We start from the raw sequence: 15132 nt of genomic DNA on the forward strand, positions 1-15132 counted from the left end.
AGAGGGATTATAAGACTAGTCTTCCACTGGACACGACATGATACACAGGGTGAAATACTCGCTCAATTCACTGACTTATGCAGCCAAACTGTTCCATGTTATAGCTACCCTTAACTGGGAGAATGGGATGAGAAAAGAATCTGGATCAGTGGCTCCAAGCAATGTTCTACATCGATTGTGTACACAGAGAAAAGAAAAGTTTCTAAAAATATTCTACATTTTTTTTTTATAATAAACAGGTAATTTGATTCATGAAACAAACCATTTTTATGACATTTTGGTAGCATTAAAACCTATTCCATTCAAGCTGTATCAAAATGCACCTTGTTGGGTATGCACCGTGGAACAACTCAAAACAAGCGTGCACTGAGTGAAAAAATATTAATGTATTCATCAGACTTATTTCTTGAACATGTTAGGTTGGCATTCCCCACTGAATTTTATCCTGACTTCTGAAGAACATTTGAAGTTGGCTCTGGCATTGTCGATGGGCACAGCACATGATAACAGATATGATGCAGGTTAAAATGTTGGGCTTTGCTCCTTTAGGTAAGACAGTGGTTATTCTTCATTATTGATATTGGCTGCCATGTTGATGGAAAAACAAATCATGCATATTCATGTTATTGATTCTTTATTGTAAATATGACATGACTTTCTAAATATCTGTTTGTTTACTGTTGTTTTGACATGAGTGTTGTACAGTAGCTTGCATGACCTGTAATGTCTTTTGTATACAATGCATGGCTTATTTGTATGGAATGCATAGCAATGCAGAAGAGAAAGTGGCTGTGAGAAAAAAGTATCGCAAAAGTAATGCTTTACTTTCCATAAAAATAACTTTTAATTAAGTTAATTTTTTAAGGAGTAACGCAATATTCTAACGAGTTACTTTTAAAAGTAACATTACCCAACACTGATACACATTTTAAGATACGTTCTTTAAAATGTATAAAGTCTTTAGCAGTTTAGCTTCTCAGGTAAATTCATGTTTATAAACTCAGCAAAAAAAAAAAAAAAAACGTCCTCTCACTTTCAACTGCTTTTATTTTCAGCAAACTTAACGTGTAAATATTTGTATGAACATAAAAAGATTCAACAACTAAGACATAAACTGAACAAGTTTTACAGACATGTGACTAACAGAAATGGACTAATGTGTTAATTTGTTAATGAACAAAGGGGGGGTCAAAATCAAAAGTAACAGTCAGTATCTGGTGTGGCCACCAGCTGCATTAAATACTGCAGTGCATCTCCTCCTCATGGACTGCACCAAATTTGCCTGTTCTTGCTGTGAGATGTTACCCCACCCTTCCACCAAGGCACTTGCAAGTTCCTGGACATTTCTGGGAGAATGGCCCTAGCCCTCACCCTCTGATCCAACAGGTCCCAGACGTGCTCAATGGGATTGAGATCCGGGCTATTCGCTGGCCATGGCAGAACACTGACATTCCTGTCTTGCAGGAAATCACGCTCAGAATGAGCAGTATGGCTGGTGGCATTGTCATGCTGGAGGGTAATATCAGGATGAGCCTGCAGGAAGGGTACCACATGAGGGAGGAGGATGTCTTCCCTGTAACACACAGCATTGAGATTGCCTGCAATGACAACAAGCTCAGTCCAATGATGCAGTGACCACAGACCATGACGGACCCTCCATCTCCAAATCGATCCTGCTCCAGAGTGCAGGCCTCGGTGTAACGCTCATTCATTCAATAATAAACATGAGTCCAACCATCACCCCTGGTGAGACAAAACTGTGACTCGTCAGTAAAGAGCACTTTTTGCCAGTCCTGTCTGGTCCAGCGAAGGTGGGTTTGTGCCCATAGGGGACGTTGTTGCTGGTGATGTCTGGTAAGGACCTGCCTTACAACAGGCCTACAAGCCCGCAGTCCAGCCTCTCTCAGCTCTCTCAACAGTCTGAGCACTGATGGAGGGATTGTGCATTCCTGGTGTAACTCGGGCAGTTGTTGTTGCCATCCTGTACCTGCCCCGCAGGTGTGATATTCAGATGTACCGATCCTGTGCAGGTGTTGTTACACGTGGTCTGCCACTGCAAGGACGATCAGCTGTCCTTCCTGTCTCCCTGTAGTGCTGTCTTAGGCGTCTCACAGTATGGACATTGCAATTTATTACCCTAGCCACATCTGCAGTCCTCATGCCTCAATGCAGCATGCCTAAGGCACGTTCACACAGATGAGCAGGGACCCTGGGCATCTTTTTTTTTTTGTGTTTTTCAGAGCCAGTAGAAAGGTCCACAGGTGCACGTTCATTAATTGTTTATGGTTCATTGAACAAGCATGGAAAACATTGTTTAAACCCAATAAAGATCTGTAAAATTATTTGGATTTTTACAAAATTATCTTTAAAATACAGTGTCCTGAAATTATGAGTTTATATGTTTGGATGTTTTAACTGAAAAACAAGACAAACATAATGATTAAGAATAGATTTGTTTGCAGTTTGCTTTCTATCTCAGCTTTTAACAGTTTTGCACATCTTCAAACACTTCGGCTGTGGCTCATGATTCCATTTGTAGGAGCAGGTGAATTTAAATACAAACTGTGAAGAGCATATCAAACCCACTGTGCCAAAGCTTTGTCTCTTTTATTCACTCCCCTCAGTCAAGAACATGTACTGTACAGAAAGGCCTTAGAAATGCACAGCCACTTTAAGTCATTAAAAACATGGAACTGAAAAAAGATATCCAAAATAGACTCAAGACTTCCTAACTGCAATAAACATTAAAACATCCAAGTGCAACTAAAAAGCATTCAAGTGATTTAGAAAGCACATCTCTGTTCAATTTCATCCTGATCTCTGCAGTTACAGTTCACAGCTAATTTTGGCGCAGTGTCTAGCTTTCCGAGTGCGGGGGTTTGGGGGTATTTGAGATAACGTGTCTCGCACATGCATAGATAACGATACACCATATTCACACATGCAGTGGTGGAAAGAGTACAGATTTTTTTTTTTTTTTTACCTAAGTAAAAGTACTGCTACTGAAGAAATAATTAACTTGAGTAAAAGTAGAAGTACTGAGAAATACTATGACTCAAGTAAGAGTAAATAAGTAGTTTGCCGAAAAACTACTCAAGTAATTACGTTACAAGTTACTTTATGAAAATTATACTATATGTAGCACATACACCTCCATTTTTAGAACACAAAGACATTTTTGTTCTTGAAAGAAACTGATGCTTCCTTTCACCAAGGATGCATTAAATTGATCAAAAATACTGTCAAAATCATTAATTGCAAATTATTATTGTCACCTATTCTTTACAAAAGCATTCTAAAGTGCTAATTTGATACTCAAGAACATTTTCTTATTATTAAAACAATTGAAAATGGTTGCGTTACCATGTAGAATTGCACAGTACAGTGTCCAGTAGTGGATGGCCAGATGCACCACAAAAAGACAAGTAAATCACAGTCTCTACTTTGAGAAACAGACTCCACACAGGTCCTAAACTAGCAGCTTCTAAATGCCAAAGACCTGCATTACAGCAAGAGGATTCATGGACAAACAGAACATTTTAAGAACACAACATTTATCTACCACCCCTGGAGTTCGCTAGTTCATTAGTTCGAATCCCAGGGTGTGCTGAGTGACTCCAGCCAGGTCTCCTAAGCAACCGAATTGGCCCGGTTGCTAGGGAGGGTAGAGTCACATGGGGTAACCTCCTCATGGTCGCTATAATGTGGTTCGTTCTCGGTGGGGCGCGTGGTGAGTTGAGCGTGGATGCCGCGGTGGATGGCGTGAAGCCTCCACACGCGCTATGTCTCCGTGGCAATGCGCTCAACAAGCTACGTGATAAGATGAGCGGGATGGCGGTCTCAGACGCGGAGGCAGCTGGGATTTGTCCTCCGCCACCCGGATTGAGGCGAATCACTATGCGACCACGAGGACTTAAAAGCGCATTGGGAATTGGGCATTCCAAATTGGGTGAAAAAGAAAAAAAGAAAAAGAAAAAAGAATACAACATTTATAGGGCCTGGGTAGCTCAGCATGTAAAGACGCTGACTACCAAACCTGGAGTCGCAAGTTCGAATCAAGGGCGTGCCGAGTGACTCCAGTCAGGCTTCTTAAGCAACCAACTGGCCTGGTTGCTAGGGTGGGTAGAGTCACGTTTGGTTAAGCTCCTCATGGTCACTATAATGTGGTTCTCGCGTGGTGAGTTGTGCGTGGATGCCGCGGAGAATAGTGTGAAGCCTCCACACGCTCTAGGTCTCCGCAGTAACAAGCCACGTGATAAGATGCACGGATTGACGGTCTCAGACACTATGCCACCACGAGGACTTAGAGCGCATTGGAAATTGGGCATTCCAAATTGGGGAGAAAAGCAAAAAATAAAAATAAAAACAATACAACGTTTTTTTAAATAGAAATAGACATTCTAAATGTCTCTAAATCGGCTCTAAACTACATAATGTGCATTGTGACTGAAACACATTCCTATTTCAGGTTTATTCTCATTCACATATGTCCAAGTATTTTGGCTATTAAGTTCACATACTGAACAAAACTAATATAATGCAGAGGAGGACATTTATCCTATATGATATTGCAGCAATTATTCAGATATGGAATATGGAATTAAGCAAACTGTTATCAACTCATACATGCCAACTGAATAAAATAAGGCAAAAATAAACATTTCACACAGTGTTTAGTGAGAGATATGACTGATTCAAACACTAAAAGTGGTTTCTGTATATGTATTATTGTATTACAGTTGTAATAATAAAGTCTTAATTAACATTATGGTTACATAACATATTGAGATATTATTATTAAGTAACTTTTGTTATATGTTTTGTGATTTCTCATACCTTCTTTATATAACATCCATCCCTTGCGCACTTTTGGCCTCTAGTGGGTGAGGCTTTTTAGACAGATAAACAGCAGCACAAGGCAGCGAAGTACAGTACAGCACTGTGAGCTAGAGTGTTACCCGCTAGGACAGTTTATTTTGAACAAGAGGGGCGAATGATTATGGAATTGAATGTGGGAGTACAATAACAAACTGATGCGGATTGACAGAAAGGGAGAGCCCGCCTGTGCGTGCGATGGTGCGATGAACTGGACAGCGGGAGAGCAGAAATGTACAGTGAAAATTCAAAAGAATCTAATTGTAACTATATCAGATATTATTAATAAAACACAGGAATTGTTGCGTGGGCATTTTTTGCCCCCATATTTTGAATTTCGGTGATGTTTTTGTCAATTTCTGTGGCATTTTTGCCCCGAGTCCCCATTAATTTCCTACTTTTTTGGCATTTTATCTTTCTAAGGTATTTAAAAGTTTGTTTTAGACATATAGTAGCAAGTAAACAAGATATCCCCACATATATGCAGGGTTGGGGAGTAACGGAATACATGTAACAGGCTTATGTATTTAAAATACAAAATATAAGTAACTGTATTCCATTACAGTTACAATTTAAATAATTGGTAATTAGAATACAGTTACATTCAAAACTTATTTTGATTACTGAAGAGATTACATTGCATTTTATTGTCATTTGTTTCATTTAATATTTAGTCCTTTCAGTTGTAAAACATTTATCCATATAAATGTTGCGATCCAAAGTGCATTTGAACAGCGGTGAAACATTTTCTTATGATGTGTTAAATTCATACGAGCAGACAGAGAAGTAATTTTAAAGTAAGTTTGGAGCAGAAGAAATAGAAATAAACCTTGTGTAAATTGTAAGCTTTATGCTAAGCTAAAATGCTGTTTTTAGCCATTTTACATGCACATTACCAGGCACGATCATATTTTTTTTTATCAAGAAAATTCACGTTGGATCATAATTTCTTTTTTTCAAAATCAATTCAAATCACTTTAATTGTCACACAACCATATGCACAAGTGCAACAGTGGGTGAAAGTCTTGGGTGCAGTTCCGAGCAACATAGCAGTGATGACAGTGATGAGACATATACCAATTTACAATAAACATCAGATTTACACAACGTAATTTACATATCTAATATACACATAAATACACAACACAATAATAAAACACAATGTACAGTATACAATACACACAATATAGAATACACATACACATAATATAGAATACACATACAATAAAAATAGTATATAATGTATATATAAAATATACTGTAGGTTGTATTGTACTGTATTGACATTCAGGCTGTCGGCTGATAGTCAGTTGCCAGTGTGTTGTTAAGAGAGAATATCATTTATGACAGTCCAGTGTGAGATAATAAGATTAATAAAGTGCAGTGCTGATGTATATTGATTGTGAGAGATCAAGAGTTCAAAAGTCTGATTGCTTGGGGGAAGAAGCTATCATGGAGTCAGCTGGTGCAGGTCCTGATGCTGCGATACCACCTGCCTGATGGTAGCAGTGAGAGCAGCCCATGGCTCGGGTGGCTGGAATCTCTGAAGCTTTTTTCACACACCGCCTGGTATATATGTCCTGGAGAGAGGGAAGCCCACCTCCGATGATGTGTCTGGCAGTTCGCACCACCCTTTGCAGGGCTTTGCAGTTGTGGGCGGTGCTGTTGCCATACCAGGCAGTGATGCAGCCAGTCAGGATGCTCTCTACAGTGCTGGTGTAGAACCGTGTGAGGATGTGGTGGTTCATTCCGAACTTCCTCAGCCGTCTCAGGAAGAAGAGGTGCTGATGAGCCTTCTTCATAACGACCTCAGTGTGGACGGACCATGTGAGTTCCTCAGTGATGTGGACACCGAGGAGTTTGAAGCTGCTGACTCTCTCCACCGGTGCTCCATTGATGGGGATGGGGCTGTGTTCTCTGTCTTTTCTCCTGAAGTCCACCACAAGCTCCTTGGTCTTGCTGACATTGAGGGAGAGGTTGTGCTCCTGACACCAGCATGTCAGAGTGTGCACCTCCTCTCTGTAGGCTGTTTCATCATTGTCAGTGATCAGACCTACCACCGTCGTTTCATCAGCAAACTTAATGATGGCACTTGAGCTGTGTGTTGCCACACAGTCATGTGTGTACAAGGAATACAAGAGTGGGCTGAGAACACAGCCCTGCAGGTCTCCAGTGTTGAGGGTCAGTGATGAGGAGATGTTGCTGCCCATTCTAACCACCTGGCATCTGCTTGACAGGAAGTCCTGGATCCAGCTGCACAGTGAGCTGTTTAAGCCCAGAGCCCGGAGTTTCACATAAAGCTTGGAGGGCACTATGGTGTTGAATGCTGAGCTGTCTACAAACAGCATTCTCATATATGTGTTCCTTTTTTCCAGGTGGGAGAGAGCAGTGTGTAGTGTAAATGCAATGGCATCATCAGTGGAGCGGTTGTTGAGGTAAGCAAACTGCAATGGGTCCAGTGAGGCAGGCAGCACAGAGCAGATGTAATCTCTGATTAGCCTCTCAATGCATTTGCTGATGGTGGGGGTCAGAGCAACAGGACGCCAGTCATTTAAGCAAGTAATTTTGGTTTGCTTTGGTACAGGCACAATGGTGGATGTTTTGAAGCATGTGGGGACTACAGACAAGGAGAGGGAAAGGTTGAAAATGTCAGTAAAAACACCAGCCAGTTGGTTTGGCACGCTCCAATGACGTGGACCGGAATGCCGTCTGGACCCATGGCTTTATGGATATTCACCCGTCAGAAGGATCGGGGTACATCCGCTACAGAGACGGAGAGTGAACTAACCTCTGTAGCTTCTGCCGAGAGAGCTCTCTTCGCGAGGGCGGTGTTATTTCCCTTGAAATGAGCATAAAAATATATTTAGCTCATCCGGGAGAGAGGCAGTGGTGTTCACGGCAGAGTTTTTATTCCTTTTGTAGCCCGTGATGATATTAATTCCCGGCCACATGCTTCTAGAGTCGGTGGTGTTGAACTGTCCTTCAATCTTTTTGCTGCTCTGATAGTTTTACGGAGGGCATAACTGGCTTGTATATGCTCCTCTGTGTTCCCGGAATTAAAAGCGGAGGTCTGCGCATTAAGTGCCGCACGAACATCGCTATTAATCCATGGTTTATGGTTGGGGTAGATACGTATTGTTTTGGTCAGAACAACGTCCTCTACGCACTTTCTGATGAAACATGTTACGCTATCAGCGTATACCTCAATGTCATCATCAGAGGCGGACCGGAACATCTCCCAGTCCACGTGATAAAAACAGTCTTGTAGCGTAGAATCTGATTGGTCCGACCAGCACTGGATCATTCTGAGGGTGGGTGCTTCCTGTTTCAGTTTCTGCCTGTAAGCGGGCAGAAGGAGAACGGAAGAGTGGTCTGATTTGCCAAATGGTGGGCGGGGGAGGGATTTGTAGCCATTCCAGAAGGGAGAGTAGCAATGGTCCAAAACCCGGTCCCCTCGTGTGTTGAAATTGATATGTTGGTAGTATTTTGGTGCGATTGATTTGAAATTGGCTTTGTTAAAGGCCCTGGTCACAATGAACGTGGACTGAGGGTGCACGGTTTCCTGCTCACTTATACTCCCATACAGTTCCTTGAGTGCCTGGTCTGTGTCGGCTTGTGGCGGGATGTACACAGCAGTGATAATGACCACTGTGAATTCCCTCGGTAGCCAGAATGGTCGACACAGAAGCATGAGAAATTCCAGATCAGGAGAGCAGAAAGACTTGATAGAATGAACATTCATCTGATCACACCAGGATTTGTTGATCATAAAACATACACCACCACCTCTGCTTTTACCTGAGAAGTCTTTTGCTCTGTCCGCTCAGTGCACAAAGAACACCATGGGTTCAATGGCTGAATCTGGAATCTCAGCAGACATCCAAGTTTCTGTAAGGCAGATAATGCAGCAGTCCCTCATCTCTCGTTGGAAAGAGATCCACGCTTTCAGCTCACAGAGCTTGTTGTCCAGAGACTGAACATTTGCCAGTAGAATACTGGGTAGCGGGGGTCGATTTGCATGACGTCTTACTCTGATGAGAACGGCGGCTCTATTTCCCCTTTTCCTTCTGTGTTTCCGTGGCTGGGCAGCCCAGACAAAGGCTCCGCTGGTGTGTTTGTAAACAGCGGGTCGGCATTGAGGAATTGGAAGTCCGGTTTTTGGTGTGCAATTGCAGAACCAATGTCCAAAAGTGTTTGTCTATCATATACAATAAGGCAGACAACATCCAAGATAAAAACAACATAAGAACTGTACAAAAAACAAACAAAAAACTGCAATGTTGTGTCAGAGCTTGCAATGCAGCAGCCATACTCGGCGCCATCTTGAGTCCAATCAAGATATTTTCTAGTAAGACCTTTGATATTAGGGCAAAAATCATATTCTTGATAAAAAAAAGAAAAAAAAAATATTGATTTCCAGTAAAAATATCTAAAAATCCTTAAAACCAGATCAATTTGATTTATCTTGTTTTAGAAACAACACTGCATAAGATATTTAATTTTTCAGAGAATGTATTTTTAACTTGTGTATTTTGTCTTACAGTCAAAACAAGTGAAAAAATCTACCAGTGCAGAAGAATACCTAAATGAATGACTCCTTTCCAGAACAAAATGAAATATGCAAAAAATCAAAGTATTACAGTTCTTGTATAGTGACAGGGCAGAAAGTCTTGAAGAAGCTAGAGAAGAGAGGACACCAGCGGCAGTTTCCGCAAGCTGCTGTGTTCATGATGCTGTGCCCTGCGGGTTTCCGTCATGCCTCGCACAACACTTTTTAGTTTATAAACAAATTTAGCTTTCTTCTTCCCACAAATTCTGAAATATTATGTATTTTTTTGTACTTTGAAATTGTGGTGGAAAATACTGTAACTGTAGCGAAGTTGAATATTTCATTTTTAATTAACTCAAGTAAAGTACTATTATTTATTTATACTTAAAAAAGTAGAAACATTTGAAACATTTACTCAAGTACTGTAACGAGAGTAGTTGTAATTCTTTACTTTCCACCTCTGCACACGTGCAGTGATGACTGTAGCTGTAGCTGGTTGGTCTGTGGCTTGCTCACCTCTACCACATACCAACTGCCAACCTGGCCCATCAACCTCTCACTGTGTGCGTGTGTGTCTGTGTGAGTGTGAAAAGGAGAGACAGTGTGAGGGAGCGAGGCAATCTCTAGGGTTCCGGACTCTCCTGCTATCTTTAGGCACAATCTGGGCCGACGCAGGTTTGGACAGAGCGGGCCAGAGAGTGATAAATGTTCACTGAGGGCTCATGTGGCACTGCCAAGAGATGAGTTTACATCACAGTCTCATTACAACTCTGATACAAGGTTACTGGGACAACAAAGAAGCATCCAAAACAGAATGATACCATCCAAATAACTGAACCAAGCATGATTAAATATAAAGGCAGTTCGGAACTGGCCAGGGCCATATCCATAATGGGCACTGAAGGGGACAGGTTCCCGGCAATATTCAGATTATAGCTCAGTGTGTATTGGATTTTCAATTGTTGATTCTTAAATTATTAGATTTGGTTTCCAAGCCCAGTTTTAGATACAAATGAATAGGGATGCTCTAGTAGTTAAAGTGAAGATGTTATTTGTAGGAAAGTCAACAGCATGAAGCACCACCCATATAAAAAAAAAGTACCAAGCAAAGTGGACACTGGTACTGTAGATTAATATTTAATACATAAACTAAATACTTAGCATTCAATAGTATGACATCATTACTTTATCAATTAAGCAATAGCATATTGAAAATATTATAATAAGTATGACCATGTTGCCAACTTAGTATAACAAAATCATGAAAATGAACAACAGGATGATTTCCACGTGACTTTTAGGTTGAGAATGAAAGAATGAAGGTAGAGCCAGCAAAAGGTACATTCTTTATGGAAAGACCATACTGAGGAAGGCTTTCTTGACTTAATTTAAATGTTGATATAATTTAAGAAAGAATTTCAAACTTAGTAAATGCTGTTTTACCCACAAGTTTTGCTGCCTTACACTTAAAAAAAAATAAAAGTCAGTCATTAAGCGCTTTTCTGCCATCTAGCAGAATGGTCCTCCTTAGCACAGTGAATAACAGTTTTTCCACTTGAGCATGGTTCAGTACAGTTCGGTTACAAACCGTTCCCGGCCTGGCTTGCTTAGCATGTTTTAGCTAATGGTGCTCAGGACAAAGAACCTTTGTAGTGAAATGCCTGTGACATGGCGACTCAGGATTGGTCACTTGCTCAGTCAGTCCAGTCTAATCCTGATTTTGCTGCAGCACAGGGGTGAAAGAAACCATAACCTTGTCATAAGCCCAGATTGGTACAGATTGACATACTTCTGCAATGAGAACCATTCGGCCCGAAGGTGCAAGAATTCAGCAAACAATGTAAGAAGTAGTTACCTGCAGCCACTGATCTAGAGTAAACTTTCACATTTCACTTATAGTTAAGGTTTGGATTTGGCTTTGGCTTTGGGAAACTGATCCTAGACCAGCAGTTGTGGGCAAAATCAGAAATCAGAAGCAACAGGCAGTAGATTGAGTGAGATAATTGCACTATAAATTCTCTATGCGTGAGCTGAGGTGGGGTGGGGAAGTAGGGCTGAAAATATTTTTTCACGGTATAATAGCTGTCACAAAAAATACTACAGTATTACTATATCACGGTATTAAGGTGCATTGATAATGTTATATGCAGTTTAATATCTAGTTATAGCTACATTTAGGCCCTAGGGAAAAAAAAAGACATGTTCCCTAATGCAGTTTATTTGTATGCAAAATATTTGTACTGTGAAACAAAATATTTTGAATTATTATTTTAAGATTTATGAAATTGAATTTAGCTATAAATAAATAAATAAATTTGTTATGATTACTGCTCACGTTAACAGTTCAGATATGGATATGATTCAGTAATTGTTTGCTTTTGTAATTTAGTTTTATGATTAGGGCCAAGCCCTGCTGGCTTTTACCAAGCACAATGCAAAGATCCCCAATAAAACAGAGGCACAACATTAAGGGGGTATTTACACTTGGTCACTTCATGCGTTTTTACTGATCGGATTACTATATGATTGAATAAGCACATTCCATTTACACTTGGCCACATCAATGTGTCTCTGCCAAACAAATATAAATCTGATCTTCAATTTCTGTGCTAGATGCAAATAAAACTTAAGTGATTATGCTAATGCAGGGCAGTGAATTTAAAAGATGTGATTTATCATTTGATTCCATGTGACTTTGCCCCACGCAGGTATCTGTGTGTGTGCCCATGCTGTGTATTTTACCCCTTGGTGCTTCTCGTAGGTAAGTAAACTGTGCTCATAATGTCAGTGTTATCAGCGATCTGCATCAAATAAATGAAGTTAAAGTTTTGTCTATCCTACAACTTGCATCTGCTTAATAATTTGTTAATATTTACTGTGCAATGCGAGCCCTATCTAAATACTGCAGCTGTTTCTGTATATTTCACATTTCCTTTCTGCTGATTTCACACTGTTTGGGCATAGTCAATTTTACATATGTGGCTTGAACAGCCAGATGCATTTACACTTGAGCGAGTTTCGAATGGAATGCATCTCAAACCACCTCCAAAGATGGTTTGAGGGATAGCAATCTGATCAGCAAAAATGCATGAAGTGACCAACTGTAAATACCCCCCAAGATAGGGGTGTCCAAAGTCCGGCCCGTGGGACATCTGCGGCCCTCCAACTGCTCCGATGTGGCCCACAAGAGACTTTAGAAATAGAACAAAATTAGGCCCGATATGGAGAAATTATATGAAATTCATATTCTGGGCACTGGATGTCGCTATCACGTGCAGCCGCTATTCACAGCGCATCATCTCTGCTAGTGTGTTCTGTGTCGTCACCAGCTTCATCCACTGGCAGAGTTCAACAGAAGTTTGGAATACTCCTTATTTCCAATGATGAAGCACCACAAAGAAAGAATTATGCATTTATTAAAGGATTGACATCAGGTTAGATACTTACTATCATACAGCTGTGTAGAGCTGCTGTTGTGTGAGCGGCTGAACAGAATTTATTGAGCATGCACAGAGATACGCGAACTGAGCATAATCTTCCAGAGCGCCCTCTGTAGCACTGGGAATTATATTGTAATTAACTGGTTCGCTCTGATATTATGTAGAAGCAAGAATGATTCACTGGCCTCCCAGCATCATTTGAGTGAAGACATACTGTAAAAAAAAGTGCTTAAAACACTTGCACAGCTGTGCCTAATGCGCGCGCTCAGCTTGACAAGTCTACAAAAAAATTAAATAAAGCACAATAATTTTGATCCAATTAAAATCGTAATTGTAACACAAGTAACTACATAACAGAAGTTATAACTGTATAGCTATAAAGAGTAATTCGTTGAAAAATAAAGAGCAATTCCTTGCATCACTTCATAAAGTGATAAATGTAATCTGATTCTGATTATTGTGATAGGTCACACCCAACACTCAGTAGCATATCTATATGTTCTTTGCAGTGCCACTGATTGGACGTGAAAAAGATAAAAATGTGAATAAATGAGTATAATATTTTGAATAAGATGCATCACTGTTCCATTATAAGAGTTCTTTGTGAGTGAAATTACCCTATCCTTTATTTACATATTGCTGTATTGCCTACACAAGCATACCATTGAGCACAAATTATGATTAAAACTTGCATAATATTAAGCGTACAATATAAAGATTATGCACAGAGGCAATCTAATAGCTTCTAGACATTTTTTTAATTATTACAGCAATGCGGCCCACGGCACCTTATTTTTTTCTGCATTTGGCCCCCGACCGAAAAAGTTTGGACACACCTGCCTTAAGACTAATTGAAGTGGGGTTCGAATTGAGTTTCATGCAGTCTTTTGAAAAGAAGCACAGAGCTAAACCACTGCACCAAACAATTGTCAAGTCTAAAATGGTTCTAAAGAGACATTCAAGTTGAGTACAAAACGATTGCTGAGAATTATTATTATTTTTATTTTTTTTTGGTTACATCTATGCGGTTTGAATTGAAGCAGGAATTATGCAGTGAAGTAAGGTTTACGTTATAGTAAGCCAGTGTTTCCCAACCACTGTGCCATGAAAGATTGTCAGGTGTGCTGTGGAAAATTATCAAATTCCACAAAATAAATAAATGCATGAAAAAAAAAAAATTTCAGGGATCCAAACTCCTCACCTTTCGGAGAAATTCGCCATTTTGAAACCATAATCGGTCACTTTTGTGATTGTGAAGAGCAATGATTAATGTGCAAAAGTGACTGATCGCAGTGTTTCCCAACCACTGTGAGCTGCGAAAGATTGTCAGGTGTGCTGTGGAAAATTATTAAATTCCACAAAATAAATAAATGCATGAAAAAAATAATCATTTCAGGGATCCAAACTCCTCACCTTTCGGAGAAATTCGCCATTTTGAAACCATAATCGGTCACTTTTGTGATTGTGAAGAGCAATGATTAATGTGCAAAAGTGACTGATATTTATATACGTTAAGTGTTTTTCACATGACTCGCATCAGCGCTGCAGAATACATTGAAGTATATGAAGTGACGCCACTTTACACCAAAGTGTTTCTCACACACGTTTTTGCTTTACCAATAACGTCTTTGAGAGTACATTGAATGTCTCATGATTTCTTTTAATTAAATATTACCTTATCGTTTATGAATATCAGAGACCTCAGTTATTGAACTAATTTAAATTCACTGAGAAAACGCTTAGACCTAAACATAAACAAAAGTCCTTTTATTACTTTCAGCTATCAAAGCAATTGCAAGCTTTTTTCTCTCTTCCAAATACTTGTTTTCAATGTTTATTGTGCACACCTCCCGCTTTTTTACGTGGCAAATTCGTAAAATTGCCCCTCTGTGACGCTTTCTGCAACTCTTGTCACGTGGAGGGCAATGCAGCACTTGACGCTGGCATTGAACGGAGCGTTGACGCCTCGACTCAACTCATGTGAAATGCGCTTTACAATGATGAAAGAACATTATTGAAACTCAAAATTATTATTATTTGTCTATTATTGTGGTCTTTTCTGATAAAAGTCATGCTCAGCTGTTTAAATAGGCTACTGTAGGAAAATGATACCGTAGATCTGCTTTGTGTTTATAATTCTTATACTGAAGTCAGAAGATTTGTAACCATGCAAGTTTTAATAAAGGAGAAGGTAAGGACATTATTGAAACTCACTATTATTAGACTATTATTGGATGAAAAATAATGCTCAGACTGAAGGAAGACTAT

The sequence above is a fragment of the Myxocyprinus asiaticus genome, chromosome 12 (assembly GCF_019703515.2).
Source record: "Myxocyprinus asiaticus isolate MX2 ecotype Aquarium Trade chromosome 12, UBuf_Myxa_2, whole genome shotgun sequence".
Classification (NCBI taxonomy): domain Eukaryota; kingdom Metazoa; phylum Chordata; class Actinopteri; order Cypriniformes; family Catostomidae; genus Myxocyprinus; species Myxocyprinus asiaticus.